Source organism: Odocoileus virginianus, unplaced genomic scaffold, assembly GCF_023699985.2.
Source record: "Odocoileus virginianus isolate 20LAN1187 ecotype Illinois unplaced genomic scaffold, Ovbor_1.2 Unplaced_Scaffold_3, whole genome shotgun sequence".
Classification (NCBI taxonomy): Eukaryota; Metazoa; Chordata; class Mammalia; order Artiodactyla; family Cervidae; genus Odocoileus; species Odocoileus virginianus.
In genome coordinates this window covers 1,421,021-1,436,922 of record NW_027224265.1, presented here as the reverse complement: position 1 = coordinate 1,436,922, position 15,902 = coordinate 1,421,021, and the positions used below count along the sequence as shown (strand labels likewise).

At 39.3% G+C, this 15,902-nt stretch overlaps 1 long non-coding RNA gene across 1 annotated transcript in view; it reads right to left on the bottom strand.

The window, feature by feature from the left end:
• Nucleotides 1-15,902, bottom strand: part of LOC139033360 (uncharacterized) — a 211,626-nt gene that overhangs the window by 126,880 nt on the left and 68,844 nt on the right. Inside the window, exon 2 of the long non-coding RNA XR_011485944.1 lies at nt 15,496-15,721. This is a non-coding gene — a long non-coding RNA (uncharacterized lncRNA). The remainder of the gene's footprint in view (nt 1-15,495; nt 15,722-15,902) is intronic.

Here is a 15,902-nt window from a genome sequence, read left to right as displayed (position 1 = left end):
ACTATCCAGCTTATCTAGTGTTTGGTAAGTTTTCAAACAATGCAGTTCTTGATATTAGGTAGTTCTTTGAATGCTGTCAAGAAACTAGGACATGGTAGTTAAGGGGAGTCATTCGTTTGGGGGAAGCAGTTTTTTTTTTATTACTAGGCAGTATTATCTATATTTCAGATAATACTAACAGAAGCAGAAGATATTAAGAGGTAGCAAGAATACACAGAAGAACTATACAAAAAAGATCTTCATGGCCCAGATAACCACGATGGTGTGATCACTCACCTAGAGCCAGACATCCTGGAATGTGAAGTCAAGTGGGCCTTAGGAAGCACCACTACAAACAAAGCTAGTGGAGGTGATGGAATTCCAGTTGAGCTGTTTCAAATCCTAAAAGATGATGCTGTGAAAGTGCTGCACTCAATATGCCAGCAAATTTGGAAAACTCAGCAGTGGCCACAGGACTGGCCACAGTTTTCATTCCAGTCCCAAAGAAGTGCAATGCCAAAGAATGCTCAAACTACTGCACAATTGCACTCATCTCACACTCTAGCAAAGTAATGCTCAAAATTCTTCAAGCCAGGCTTCAACAGTATGTGAAACCATACATTTCCAGATGTTTCAAGCTGGTTTTCGAAAAGGCAGAGGAACCAGAGATCAAATCACCAACATCCATTGGATCATTGAAAAAGCAAGAGAATTCCAGAAAAACATCCACTTCTGCTTTATTGACTACACCAAATCCTTTGACTGTGTGGAAGAAGAAACTGCGGAAAATTCTTCAAGAGATGGAAATACCAGATGACCTGACCTGCCTCCTGAGAAATCTGTATGCAGGTCAAGAAACAACAGTTAGAACTGGACATGGAAAAACAGACTGGTTCCAAATTGGGAAAGGAGTACTTCAAGGCTGTGTATTGTCATCCTGCTTATTTAATTTATGTGCAGAATACATTACGCAAAATGCCAGGCTGGATGAAGCACAAGCTGGAATCAAGATTGCTGGGAGAAACATCAATAGTCTCAGGTATGTAGATGACACCACCTTTATGGCAGAAAGCAAAGAAGAACTAAAGAGCCTCTTGATTAAAGTGAAAGAGGACAGTAAAAAACTTGACTTATAAAACTCAACATTCAGAAAACTAAGATCATGGCATCCAGTCCCATCACTTCATGGCAAACAGATGGGGAAACAATGGGAACAGTGACAGACTTTACTTTCTTGGGCTCCAAAATCACTGCAGATGGTGACTGCAGCTGTGAAATTAAAAGACATTTGCTCCTTGGAAGAAAAGTTATGACCAACCTAGACAGCATATTAAAAAGCAGAGACATTACTTTGCCAACAAAGGTGTGTCTAGTCAAAGCTATGGTTTTTCCAGTAGTCATGTATGCATGTGAGAGTTGGACTATAAAGAAAGCTGAGCACCGAAGAATTGATGCTTTTGAACTGTGGTGTTGGAGAAGACTCTTGAGAGTCCCTTGGACTGCAAGGAGATCCAACCAGTCCATCCTAAAGGAAATCAGTCCTGAATATTCATTGAAAGGACTGATGCTAAAGCTGAAACTCCAATAATTTGGCCACTTGATGCAAAGAACTGACTCACTGGAAAAGACCCTGATACTGGGAAAGATTGAAGGCAGGAGGAGAAGGGGAAAACAGAACATGAGGTGGTTGGATAGCATCACCGACTCAGTGGACATAAGTTTGACCAAATTTCAGGACATGGTGAAGGACAGGAAAGCCTGGTGTGCTGCAGTCCATGGGGTCATAAAGAGTCAGACACGACTAAGCGAATGAATTGACTGACTATCTGTATTTATGTCTCTGCACAGCAAAAATAAACTTTATTACTACAGAATATGTCTCTGATTATTTTATTTTTTTTTCTCTGATTATTTTAAACTTTCACTGACCACCAGCAGCATTTGAAGTATCAGAAAAAAAACAGCATTAAACCTAATTACAGCCCAGTGGGCATGCTGCCTAAAATGGTCATTTTCTGGCTTCTGTCTAATATAATTCTGTTTATTTGGCTTACCCTGTCAATTCAGGTTTTATTTGTCATCTTTTATTCATCATTATTCTTTAAAAACCTATATCTATCACTAAAAATTCCCAAGCAATTCTAATCATGTGAAGAAAAGAAAAATCTAATTTGTACAAAATATCTGAGTCCCAACTTTGTTATAAATTCTGAGATTTATTTCTTTAATGATGTATCAAGACAATTTGAATAACAGTCTTTTCATAGGTTATAATGTTGTAAATTCTGGATGCTAAATTTTTTGCTTTCTCATTATGTCCAGAAACTCAAGTAATTTGGAAAATACTCCTTCAGGTACCTACCATACTAATGCATTACATTATGTGTTGTGATTACCCAAGTAAAATAAGAGCAAGGATAAGGTGAAGGTTACTATTTGCTTCCAAAGAGGCTGTGGTATTGAGATTTTTAAACTTTGTGAGTGCCACCTAAACACTTGTTGTCTGTAAAAAGAAGATACCCCTTCCAGGGTTCACTTCCATCATTCAGTCCCTTCACTGTCCTCAGGATGCTTACACTCTGCTGTTACAGCTCTCACCTCCCCTGATGACTATTATCTTTCAGTTTTCCATGCTCTTTGGCTCATATGCAGACGACGTAATGGGAAGCATCATTAACATCAAATACAGGGAAAGGCGAGGAAGCTGCAATCCCTTTCTTTATTTAAACTGCATAAAGGCTCACAAGGTAGTCACGTAGAAAGAAGCAATATGTCTCAATGGAGAGTTGTAAAAGTTCTCACACCCAGGAAATAGAAAATGTGAAATGCAATTCATTCCTCTACTCCAACCTGATTATATTCCAAAGGCTTCCTAGTTCTAGGGCTGGATCAAGAATTCATGCCTGTTGTTGGCTATTTTAAAAATCCCAGTTAAGTTACAGTCATTTGGATGTGCTTCCTTTCTTAAGAATCCAAAATAACAAGTGACTGAAATCTAAGGCCCAACCCCCAACCCTACAACTGGGGGCAGCTGAGTCATTCCAAAACATCAGAAAGTTATCTAGTCTGGAAAAATTTCAATCCTCCCCTGCTTGCTTCATCCTTATGGCAGTTAGAAACTTATTGCAAAGCTTCTGGTTATAGCTGGAAGACCACATGCATTTACCTAGACTAACTTGCAAAAATCCCATTAAAATGGTATCAGTTCAGTTGAGTCACTCAGCTGTGTCTGATTCTTTGTGACCCCACGGACTGCAGCATACCAGGCCTCCCTGTCCATCACCAACTCCCGGAGCTTACTCAAACTCATGTCCATGAGTCAATGATGCCACCCAACCATCTCATCCTGAGAGAGTCAATTCCTAGGCAGGTTGATAAGAAGTCCAGGGGTCCCCAAGGAGGAGAAAGGGGTCTGGGGCTCTCGAAGTGGAGATTGGGGGTCTGGAATTCTCAAGGAGGAGAAAAGGACAAACTTTTTTTTTTTCTTCCTCTGCATTTCTTCAGTTCAGTTCAGTCACTCAGTCGTGTCCAACTCTTTGCAACCCCATGGACTGCAGCACATCAGGCCTCCCTGTCCATCACCAACTCCCAGAGTTCACTCAAACTCATGTCCATCGAGTCAGTGATGCCATCCAGCCATCTCATCCTCTGTCATCCCCTTCTCCTCCTGCCCTCAATCTTTCCCAGCATCAGGGTCTTTTCCAATGAGTCAACTCTTCGCATGAGGTGGCCAAAGTATTGGAGTTTCAGCTTCAGCATCAGTCCTTCCAATGAACACCCAGGACTGATCTCCTTTAGGATGGACTGGCAGGATCTCCTTGCAGTCCAAGGGACTCTCAAGAGTCTTCTCCAACTCCACAGTTCAAAAGCATCAATTTTTCGGCACTCAGCTTTCTTCACAGTCCAACTCTCTCATCCATACATGACCACTGGAAAAACCATAGCCTTGACTAGATGGACCTTTGTTGGCAAACTGTCTCTCCTTTTTAATATGCTATCTAGGTTGGTCATAACTTTCCTTCCAAGGAGTAAGTGTCTTTTAATTTCATGGCTGCAATCACCATCTGCAGTGATTTTGGAGCCCAAAAAAATAAAGTCTGACACTGTTTCCACTGTTTCCCCATCTATTTCCCATGAAGTGATGGGACCAGATGCCATGATCTTAGTTTTCTGAATATTGAGTTATAAGCCAACTTAAACAACTATGTCTTACGGTAGCCTCCTGAAGCTGCAATAACAAACTACCACGAACTCAGTGACTTAAAAGAAATTGATTCCCTTATGATCCTAGAATGTAGAGATATGAAATCAGTATCACTGGGTAGAAATCAGGATGCTGGCACAGCCTCTGGAGACCCTGGAGGAGAAGCTGGTCCTGCCTCCTCCAGTTCAGAATGGCTACCACATGGCTACCTTGTGGTAGCCATGGTACCACATGGTACCAATGGCTACCTTGGCTTATGGCTGCATCATCTTAATTCTGCCCCCATAATCACATCCCCTTCTCCTGTCTGTAACAAATCTCCCTCTGCCTCGTTCTTAAATGGACATTTGTGGTTATATTTAGGGCCCACCTGGATATCCATGATGGTCTCCCATTTCAAGATCTTTAATTTAACCATACATGCAAAGTCTTTACCATGTAAGGGAACACTCAAGAGTTTCCAGAGACTAGAACATGGATATCTTTTGAGAGGGCCATTATTTACCTTTCTATATGCCTAAAAAGATATGAGGAGAGGGATCAACAGCATCTAAGAAAGGACTTTTTAGATGATTAAAGTAGATGAAGCAGCTCAACATTGCTAGTCATCAGAGAAATGCAAATCAAAACTACAATCGGCTATCACCTCACATGTCAGAAGCGCTATCATTAAAAAGAACACAAATAACCACAAATAACAAATGTTCATGAGGATGAAGAGAAAAGAGACCATTTTCACACTGTTGGAGGGAATGTAAAGTGATGCAGTCACTGAGGAAAACCTTAAGGAAGAAAGAATATTAACAAAAAGGGAGCCACTGCATTTATCTACTGTCTTTCTCCCAACCTGACAGGAGAGCAGAGGATATTCCCTGGAGAAATAAACTCAAAAAGGCCTCACAGTTATGGCCACCAAACAGAATGGAGGAGAGGAGTGTGGCATAGGATAAAACTAGAGGATGACTAGGTCCACTAGTGGACTAAGGGATGTGCAAAGCCCCTTCTCTGAACCACTCCCAAAATGCCACCATATAGCCCGAAGTCAAAGAAATGAGGAATTCCTCTCTGGGAGAAAATGAACAATTTCAGAAAAATGCATCTACAAGTAATAACATTTGGGAGTATTCCAATGAAAAGACCAGGTCCTCCTTCTAAGATCTGTAGTAGCACATCTCAAATTCTGGTGCCTGAACCTCCTTATAGTTACAAAAATTACTGATAGCTCCAAATTATGCAAATTACAGGTGTCAAATTGTAACATTTTAGAAATTAATTTGGGGAATTTAAAAATACTTATTAATTTATTTCAAAATAACAACAATAAGTCTACCATATAACATAAGTAACATATTTTTTTTTGTTTTGTTTTTTCTTTTTTTTTTTATTAGTTGGAGGCTAATTACTTTACAGCATTGAAGTGGTTTCTGTCATACATTGAATTAGCCATGGATTTACATGTATTCCCCATCCCGCTCCCCCCTCCCACCTCCCTCTCCACCCCATCCCTCTGGGTCTTCCCAGTGCACCAGGCCTGAGCATTTGTTTCATGCATCCAACCTGGGCTGGTGATCTGTTTCACCCTAGATATACATGTTTCGATGCTGTTCTCTTGAAACATCCCACCCCCGCGTTCTCCCATAGAGTCCACAAGTCTGTTCTATACATCTGAGTCTCTTTCTTTTTTTGCATATAGGGTTATCGTTACCATCTTTCTAAAGTCCATATATATGTGTTAGTATACTGTAATGGTCTTTATCTTTCTGGCTTACTTCGCTCTGTATAATGGGCTCCAGTTTCACCCATCTCATTAGAACTGACTCAAATGAATTCTTTTTAATGGCTGAGTAATATTCCATGGTGTATATGTACCACAGCTTCCTCATCCATTCATCTGCTGATGGGCATCTAGGTTGCTTCCATGTCCTGGCAATTATAAACAGTGCTGTGATGAACATTGGGGTGCACGTGTCTCTTTCGGATCTGGTTTCCTCAGTGTGTATGCCTAGAAGTGGTATTGCTGGGTCATATGGCAGTTCTATTTCCAGTTTTTTAAGGAATCTCCACACTGTTTTCCATAGCGGCTGTACTAGTTTGCATTTTCACAGAACTAGAACAAATAATTTCACAATTTGTATGGAAACACAAGAAACCTCGAATAGCCAAAGTAACCTTGAGAAAGAAGAATGGAACTGGAGGAATCAACCTGCCTGACTTCAGACTATACTACAAAGCCACAGCCATCAAGACAGTATGGTACTGGCACAAAGACAGAAATATAGATCAATGGAACAGAATAGAAAGCCCAGAGATAAATCCACGAACCTATAGTCACCTTATCTTCGACAAAGGAGGCAAGGATATAAAATGGAAAAAAGACAACCTGTTTAACAAGTGGTGCTGGGAAAACTGGTCAACCACCTGTAAAAGAATGAAACTAGAACACTTTCTAACACCATACACAAAAATAAACTCAAAATGGATTAAAGATCTAAATGTAAGACCAGAAACTATAAAACTCCTAGAGGAGAACATAGGCAAAACACTCTCCGACATAAATCACAGCAGGATCCTCTATGACCCACATCCCAGAATTTTAGAAACAAAAGCAAAAATAAACAAATGGGACCTAATGAAACTTAAAAGCTTTTGTACAACAAAGGAAACTATAAGCAAGGTGAAAAGACAGCCCTCAGATTGGGAGAAAATAATAGCAAATGAAGCAACAGACAAAGGATTAATTTCAAAAATATACAAGCAACTCCTCCAGCTCAACTCCAGAAAAATAAATGACCCAATCAAAAAATGGGCCAAAGAACTAAACAGACATTTCTCCAAGGAAGACATACGGATGGCAAAAAAACACATGAAAAGATGCTCAACATCACTCCTTATCAGAGAAATGCAAATCAAAACCACAATGAGGTACCATTACACGCCAGTCAGGATGGCTGCTATCCAAAAGTAACATATTTTTAATGAAAAATAATTATTGAAAACAAAAAGTATTTAGTAGAAGAGTGGTAGTTTGAACAATCTCTTTAATGTCTATTGTAATAAAATATATCTGGGCTCTCATATCTGCTCCTGCATTTAACCTGTTGCAACGTTTTGGTCAAAGTATATGAAGAAACTGTAGCCTCACACTAATATATAGTTGGAAAATGGTAAAAGTATTTGAGTACCCTTTTTGGATAAGTGCAGACTGAAACTCCACCACCACTTGAAAATCAGTAGTTTCTGAAGGTTATCTTTAGGCAGAATCTGAAATTATACCAGTGAACTTTTTGTACTCTGTTCCATTAAAGTCCATTGGTCTTTCTTGCACTTTGAATGTATCTTTTGATTTTGTAACATCATGTATTTATCATTTAGAAAAATCTTTGCTCACTGAGTTATAGAGGTCTTCTAAATGTTGACACATTTCATTATACAATATCCAAAAAAATCACATTTGTTAGTATTACCCAGATATCATCAGAAAACTCTATAAGTATTGGTAAGCTGTCAAGTTCCCTGTGGCCAATTTAAGTGTTCCAAACTTTTATATTTCTTGAAAGCTTGAATTCTATCATTGGCAAAAAATATTGCGAGTTGTTTTCCTTAAAGTGACAGGCTCATTTTATTGATTTTTAAGAAAATGTCTGGTAGGTACCCAGCTCTGAATGATCATAGCTTGTCTATCATTCATTCTTGAAAACAAAAATGGTTTCCATGAAAAAAAAAATCACTTCAACTTTCAATTCAAATAATGGCACTAATGCTCTCCCTTGAGACAGCCACTGTGTACAATGTGCAGCAGAAATGTCCTACACAGACTTGCCATTTTCCTACACAGAATGTTAAAAAATGTGTACTCAATTCATAAACTTTACTACTTCACCAAGGTTAACCTCCAGTGAAACCAGCATGTTGTACCATAACTTGTGGAGGGGAATAATGGTATGGCTTGGTGCCATCACCTTTATTCATGGCAAGAGCTTTCAGCAGTTTCATCCACCAGTGCTTTGCACCATCTGTGTGAATGTTTATACAGTGAAAAAGCAAACAGCTGTCTGACATTTAATATGAAAATAATTCTGACCTCATGAACTCCTTGCAAGTTTCTCTGAGATCTCAGGAGTCCTTGAACAACGCTTTGAGAACCACTACCTTATAACTAAATGAAGAAACCTGTCTTCATGATCTGAGAACTCTTTGGGCATTTTAGTCACTTACTTAAAAATATGCAGAGTTAAGTAGGAATCACTTTTGTGCTGGGGTTTTCCAGGACAACCCTCAGGTTCAGTGATTCACTAGAGGGACTTATAATACTAGAAAAGCTGTTATACTCATAGCTATATTTTATTACAATAAAAGGACACAGATTAAAATCAGTAAAGAGAACAGGTACATGGGGTGAAATCCAAGAAAAGCCAAGTATAAGTTTCCAGACTTCCCATCCCAGTAGAGTCATATAGGGATACAACCAATTCTCCCAGCAGTATGTGGCACATGTAAAGTTGTGCCAACCACGGAAGCTCACTGGAGCCTGCGTATCCAGGGTTTTTATTGGGAGTCAGTCATGTAGGCAAGCAGTACCTGTATGAATAACCTCAGCTACTGAGATTTCAGTCTCCCTTCTCCAGTACAAAACCAGGCAGTCAACATAAATCAGTTTTAGCACAAACTATTGGATCCCATTGGTTCAGTGTGGCCCAAGGTCTCAGGCAGACAAAATTAATTTTTTCAAGTAGGATATTCCAGGGGCTCAGAATTTATCCTCCAAGAGTCAGCCAAGGGCCAGTTCTGAGGGTAGGACTTTCTGTGAAATGTGATGGGTTTACCTCAGGTGTGCTAAGTCAATCCTTTCCTGATCAATCTGCCTCCATAACAAAAGAAAAAGATAAAGAGCTGAGGGTGGCTCAGTGGGGAACCCGCCTGCCAGTGCAGGAGACTCGGGCTGGGCCTCTGGTCCAGGAGGACACCGTGTGCAGCAGTCACAGGCCCGTGCACCAGAACGGCTGGAGCCGCACTCAGAGCCCGGGAGGCCGCAGCGGCTGAGCCCTCGCACGGCAGCCCCGAAAGCCCGTGCTCCCCAGCAGGAGAGGCCGCCGCAGGGAGAGGCCTGCACCACGATGGACGGTGGCCTGCTCCCCGCTAGGGGAGAGGCGCCGCGCATCGGCGAGGGCCGGCACAGCCGAAACTAAGCAAACTGTTAAAGAAAAGGGCGGAGAGGTAAAACAAGACACGGGCAAGCCAGATGCAGAGCGAAATTCAAGTAAGCTACAAATAATATCCCCAGTGACATAATAAAAGATATTGCACTCATAAAACAGTATGAGGAGCCTACACAATGATCACAGGGTAAGAAAGAGCTCTTGGGAATTAGCCATCATAAAATATCCAAAATAAAGAAATCAAGTAGTTGAAAGTTAAAATAGAAGGTATCACCAAGAAGCCAGAACAAAAAACTAAAAAGTCAGAAAATATAAAAACAATGGCTAAAAAGAACCCACAAAAATCCTCTTTGAGTTGATCTAGGATGGCCAGTGAATGAAAGGAGTATGAAAATGAGGGAGCAAGGACAATGGAACAGCTCAAAGAAGGAGCACAAGACATTTTTCCAGAATTATAAAGCAAAAATCTACAGTTTGAAAGAGTCTGTTGAGTGACTTGAGCAATGAAAGAATATGCATCATTTCAAAATTTCAGAATGCCAGAGATAATGAGAAGAAGTTTCCAGAGAAAGAAAGCCTGTCAACATAAAAGAATGAAAATGAGAATGATATCAAATTTCACAACAGCAATATTGAATGCTAAAGACAGCGGAATAGAGCGACGTTTCAAAATCTAAGGAAAAATATTTTTTTACTTAAAATTTTGTCCAAGCCAAACTATAAAGGAAGTATGAAAATTAAAAAGAGTCAGTTTAGACTCCAGAAGTTTTTTAATGAATGTCCCATGCACCTTTTTGAAGGATATGCTTCAGCAAAAAAAGGGAGTCAGTCAAGAAAGCAAAAGCTGTTCATTGCAAACTCCAACAAAGTGACACCAGCACAGGAGAGTAAGAGTGTCACAGAAAGATACAGAACTATCCCATGCACCACTCTGTTTTCCATAGAAATAGGATGACTGTACAGCCTCTGTTTGTTCAGACAGGACTAGTTTATACAAGTTGGTCATAAAACCTCCTTTAACTCTCAAAAGTGTGCAGGTTTGACAATAAATCATATAGTTGCTTTAATTAAAAGCCATTGTATCACACAGCTTAGCTAAGTTATTCTGTGATAACAGATGGCCCTAAAATCTCAGGACAACAACATGAATGGAATTACTTCCTTTTCATGCTCACTATGGGCATCTCTTCTCATCTTCATTACGAGATCAAGGCTGAAGATCAGAATCGAGCTGAGACACAAGAATTTTGTAGTAGAAGGAAAGAATAATGGCAGAACCACATTATGGCTCTTAAAGTCTCTGCTGAGAAGTGGCACCCATCACTCGCATTCACATTATTGGCTAAAGCTTGTTACATGGCCAAGTCTGACACCACTGAGTTGAGAATTAAAAACCTTCTGTAGTGTGATTCTCAGTATGGAAAGGATCAGTTGGAGTTGATGTAAGTAAATTATTTCTGGAAAGTAACTTACATTATCACAGGTATGTAGAATTTAGTTTTAAAACTGCATATTTCAATTTAATCAAGATAAAGATTGACTTTAAAGCAGCAATTCATGAAAAACCCTGATTCTTATCTAGAGAGCAATCACCAAGAAAGGTGTGCATTAAATAATGGCATTCCTCAATATATCTAATATTGATTCAAGAAAGTTAAAGTAGCATCAGAGCTTTCCAAGTGAACAGCATAAACTACTAGGTAAGACTCAAGGCATTCATGACTTACTACGTCACTGGCATAAACTCACTTCAGAGACACGTGGTGCCAAACTGACCTAAGTCTGCTCATTCACTCATTCCTTCACACAGCACACATGTACTGAGCATAGAAATCCAAATTCAGGTACTGAGCTGCATGAGTTCATTTATTTTAGAAATGAATCCTTTGTCAGTTATTTCATTTGCTATTATGTTCTCCCATCCTGAGGGTAGTCTCTTCACCTTGTTGACAGTTTTCTGTGATGTGCTGCGGACATTATGTATACCTATGGCGGATTCCTGTTGATGATGGGCAGACACCAATGCGACATTGTGAAGCAGCCATCCTCCAACTAAAAACCAGGCCTGCCTGTGTGCTACTCACTCAGTCGTGTCTGACTCTTTGCAACCCCATGGACTGTGGCCCCCAGGCTCCTTTGTCCATGGAATTCTCCAGGAAAAAGAAAACTACAAATAAAATTTAAAAAAAAAGAAATCCAAATTCAAATAAGATTCCTACAAGGAGCCCTCAATCTTAAGGAATTGTGAAAATACTGATATACAATGGGATATGTATTTTATGCCTTTAATAAAGTGCTTTGTGAGCACTTTATTACTGTTGGGTTGATCTTGTTCACTAGTCTGAATTTCAGTCTCTCTCCTGCTGTGGCCTAGCTGAGGCACTTAGAAATATTTGTAAATTTTGGAGTACATGTAAATCCATGGCTAATTCATATCAATGTATAACAAAAACTACTGTAATGATGTAAAGTAATTAGCCTCCAACTAATAAAAATTAAAAAAAAAAAAAGAAAGAAAATAAAGTAAAAAAAAATAAAAAAAAAATTAAAAAATCCACTGGATCATCGAAAAAGCAAGAGAGTTCCAGAAAAACATATATTTCTGCTTTATTGACTATACCAAAGCCGTTGACTGTGTGGATCACAATAAATTGTGGAAAATTCTTAAAGAGTTGGGAATATCAGACCACCTGACCAGCCTCTTGAGAAATCTGTATGCAGGTCAGGAAGCAACAGTTAGAGCTGGACATGGAACAATAGACTGGTTCCAAATAAGGAAAAGGAGTACGTCAAGGCTGTATACTGTCACCCTACTTATTTAACTTATATGCAGAGTATATCATGAGAAATGCTGGGCTGGAGGAAGCACAAGCTGGAATCAAGATTGCTGGGAGAAATATCAATAACCTCAGATATGCAGATGATACCACCCTTATGGCAGAAAGTGAAGAACTAAAGAGCCTCTTGATGAAAGTGAAAGAGGAGAGTGAAAAAGTTGGCTTAAAGCTCAACATTCAGAAAACTAAGATCATGGCATCCAGTCCCATCACCTCATGGCAAATAGATGGGGAAACAATGTAAACAGTGGCTGACTTTATTTTTCTGGACTCCAAAATCACTGCAGATGGTGATTGCAGCCATGAAATTAAAAGACGCTTACTCCTTGGAAGGAAAGTTATGACCAACCTAAATAGCATATTAAAGAGCAGAGACATTGGTTTGCCCACAAAGGTCCATCTAGTCAAGGCTATGGTTTTTCCAGTGGTCATGTATGGATGTGAGAGTTGGACTGTGAAGGAAGCTGAGCGCCAAAGAATTGATGCTTTTGTGGTGTTGGAGAAGACTCTTGAGAGTCCCTTGGACTGCAAGGAGATCCAACCAGTCCATCCTAAAGGAGATCAGTCCTGGGTGTTCATTGGAAGGACTGATGCTGAAGCTGAAACTCCAATACTTTGGCCACCTGATGCGAAGAGCTGACTCATTGGAAAAGACCCTGATGCTGGGAAAGATTGAGGGCAGGAAGAGAAGGGGACGACAGAGGATGAGATGGTTGGATGGCATCACTGACTCGATGGACATGAGTTTGGGTGGACTCCGGGAGTTGGTGATGGACAGGGAGGCCTGGTGTGCATGGCGTTCATAGGGTCACAGAGAGTCGGACACAACTGAGTGACTGAACTGAATTGAACTGAAACTATATGGTATTTTCATAAAGTGGTTAAATACCCAAATATCCTATAATGACACACTTTTCCTTAAGTTCCATGCTAAGTAATTATCTCAGGCTATCTACCCAAAGCATCTTTCTCTGGATTGATAGTCACTGCCTATAGTGTAAAGGAAATGACAATAACACAGAAGCATTATCGTATTAGATGATATTTCCCAAAGAAAATCTGAGCCCAGTTATGACCATTCACGTAAGAATTCTGATTAAGGGAACCTACAATTTCACAGTTGTAAAATCCTTGATTACCAGCTAACATGTAAACTTTCAGGAGTAAGGGGAAAAAAAAACAGCAAAGTACAGTTGACCTTGAACAAAATGGGTTTGAATTGCACAAGTCCATTCATACACAGATTTTCTTCAATAGTAAATACTACATTATTACGTGATTCAGTGGTTGAATCTGCAGATGTGGAACTGTGGATATAGAAGAATGACTGTAAAGTTTTACACGGATTTTTGACTGGTTCTGGGGGCTCTATGCCCCTAACCTCCACATTCTCCAAGGGTCAACTGTTGAATGAAAGCATAGAGCATCTTAAATCAAGGAAGAAGGTGAACCAGATAAGAACCAGAATAGGGGAAATGTCAGGTTCACATTGATGCTGTTTCCCTAAAGGTAACTCCTCACAAATCCGTATATTCCTTCTCTGGGTTGAATATTCCTAGCGTTGTAATACATCTCTTCCATTCCTCCCTCAATGTCTCCTCACTTCACAAGACTGTACAAGCCCGCTGTTCCTAAGAATCAAGTAGATCTCAGGCTCCATCTCCATGATCTGGGGAAGAAGGTATTTCCTTCCATTTTCCCAAAGCTAAGACCACTTAAGAGTAGAAAAAGATAAAGTGTAGGCAAAAACCTTCTGAGAACTGTGCCTTATTGCCCACTGGAAATTGCTAAGTGCTTTGCATGCAACTTCTCATTTTATCTTCTCATGAGACCCATGAGAACTTTTTAAAAATATCCATCTTACTGATGAAAAGAAAGTGTGTAACAGAAAAGTTAATACTTTGTCCAGTGTCACATTACTAACGACTGGCGGAGCTAGGATTTGAGCCCCTACAGGCTTCAGAGCCAATGCCTTAATTATGTACTATACTACACCACCTCCATGGCAGCAAATATGGAAAAGACTATGGTGATAGAAACTAAAAAGTGGCAAATACCTTGAATATGTGCCAATCCAACAATCTGCGGATGGATCCCACGGAATTAGTCAGAAACTGCTGTGCTATTTAATGTGGAACATCCACCTTTCCCGTCAGGCAACCCCAGACAGAACAGCAACTTGCCAAATGGCTTGAAGACAATAAGTGTAACCGAATAACCTTAGCAAGAACTTATACAAAAATCATTTCACAATACATGTAAATCAAACCATCACTTGATATGTCTTCAACTAATACAGTGATATATATCAATTATTTCTCAATAAAACTAGAGAAAAAAGAAAAAAACTCTTAAAATCTGCAATGTTTTCATAGCTACTTCATAGTTAGTACAGCAGCTTGGTTTTTAGTCAGCAATTTGTTCTCTGTGGAAAAAAGAAATTACATACAATAGGTCTCACATGCAGTCACTCCAAGTTAGTATGACTTTTAAGCATAAGCATTGTGGGAGAATGCAGTGTTAACTGTTTAATTGCTTAGTGTTTAGTTTTAAAATATTTCACTTCTATTCAAGTTGTAATTTGAACAACACATGCGGCTAAACATTAAAACAAAAATCGTGCTAATTTTTAACCATATTTTATAGAAAAAAGTTATAGTTTTAACCTATTATCAATAGGGAAGAAGACAAACAACCACACACATGATTTTTCAGCAGAGATCAAAAGATTTGTATTTCAAATGTCATATACACTCCAAATTTCTAAACTCGTTTGTATTTATTCTTAAAGAGAAAAAAAGAAAGCAAAAAAAGGTCAATTTCTAATTTCAAAGAATATTAGTGTGAACTTTGAAAGTACTGACTTTGTCTCTGACAGAGTTATTTCACTCCGTTACAAATGTATGGCTTAGAGATTATTAGAAACTGTCTCCCCCGATAAACAGAATTGAAGACCATAAAAATAAGTTGCAAATAGAAAGCTCACTTTGTCATTAATAGACGTTAATGTCTTTCAATTATATCTATGTTATTTTTAAAAAAGCTTAAATATTACACAAGAACATCATGAAGATTATCTTGGAAGAAAAATATGGTCACCACTTATCACACTGCATGTGGACCAACTGAAAACTAATTTATAATGTTGCTTAAAAAGAGACCAAAAGAAAAAAGAAAAAGAGAGAGAGACCAGAAGGAAGTCCTAAAGTAGTGACTCTGGCTGGTGGTATTATAAGCATCATTCATTTTTCCTTTATTTACTAATTTCATAATTTTATACTGCTAAAATGTAAAACACTTGAGATGAAATAAGGTTTACCATGTGTTTAGTCGCTCAGTCGTGTCCTACTCTTTGCAACCCCATGGACTGTAGCCTGCCAGGCTCCTCTGTCCATGGGAATTCTCCAGGCAAGAACATTGGAGTGGGTTGCCATGCCCATTCTTCAGGGAATCTTCCCAACCCAGGGATCGAACCCAGGTCTCCCACATTGCCGGCAGAGTCTTTATCAGCTGAGCCACCAGGGAAGTCCCAAGGTTTATTAAATCTAATGTGGAAAGATAAAGGGAATATATGTTGATTTCAAAGCTACAGTAATTAAAATATGATACTGGCACAAGAATAGACATATAAATCAGTGGAATAGAATTGAGAAACTAGAATAAGCCCTTAAATTTATGTTCAATTGGTTTCAACAAAGGTAGCAAGACAATTCAGTGGGGTTTTTC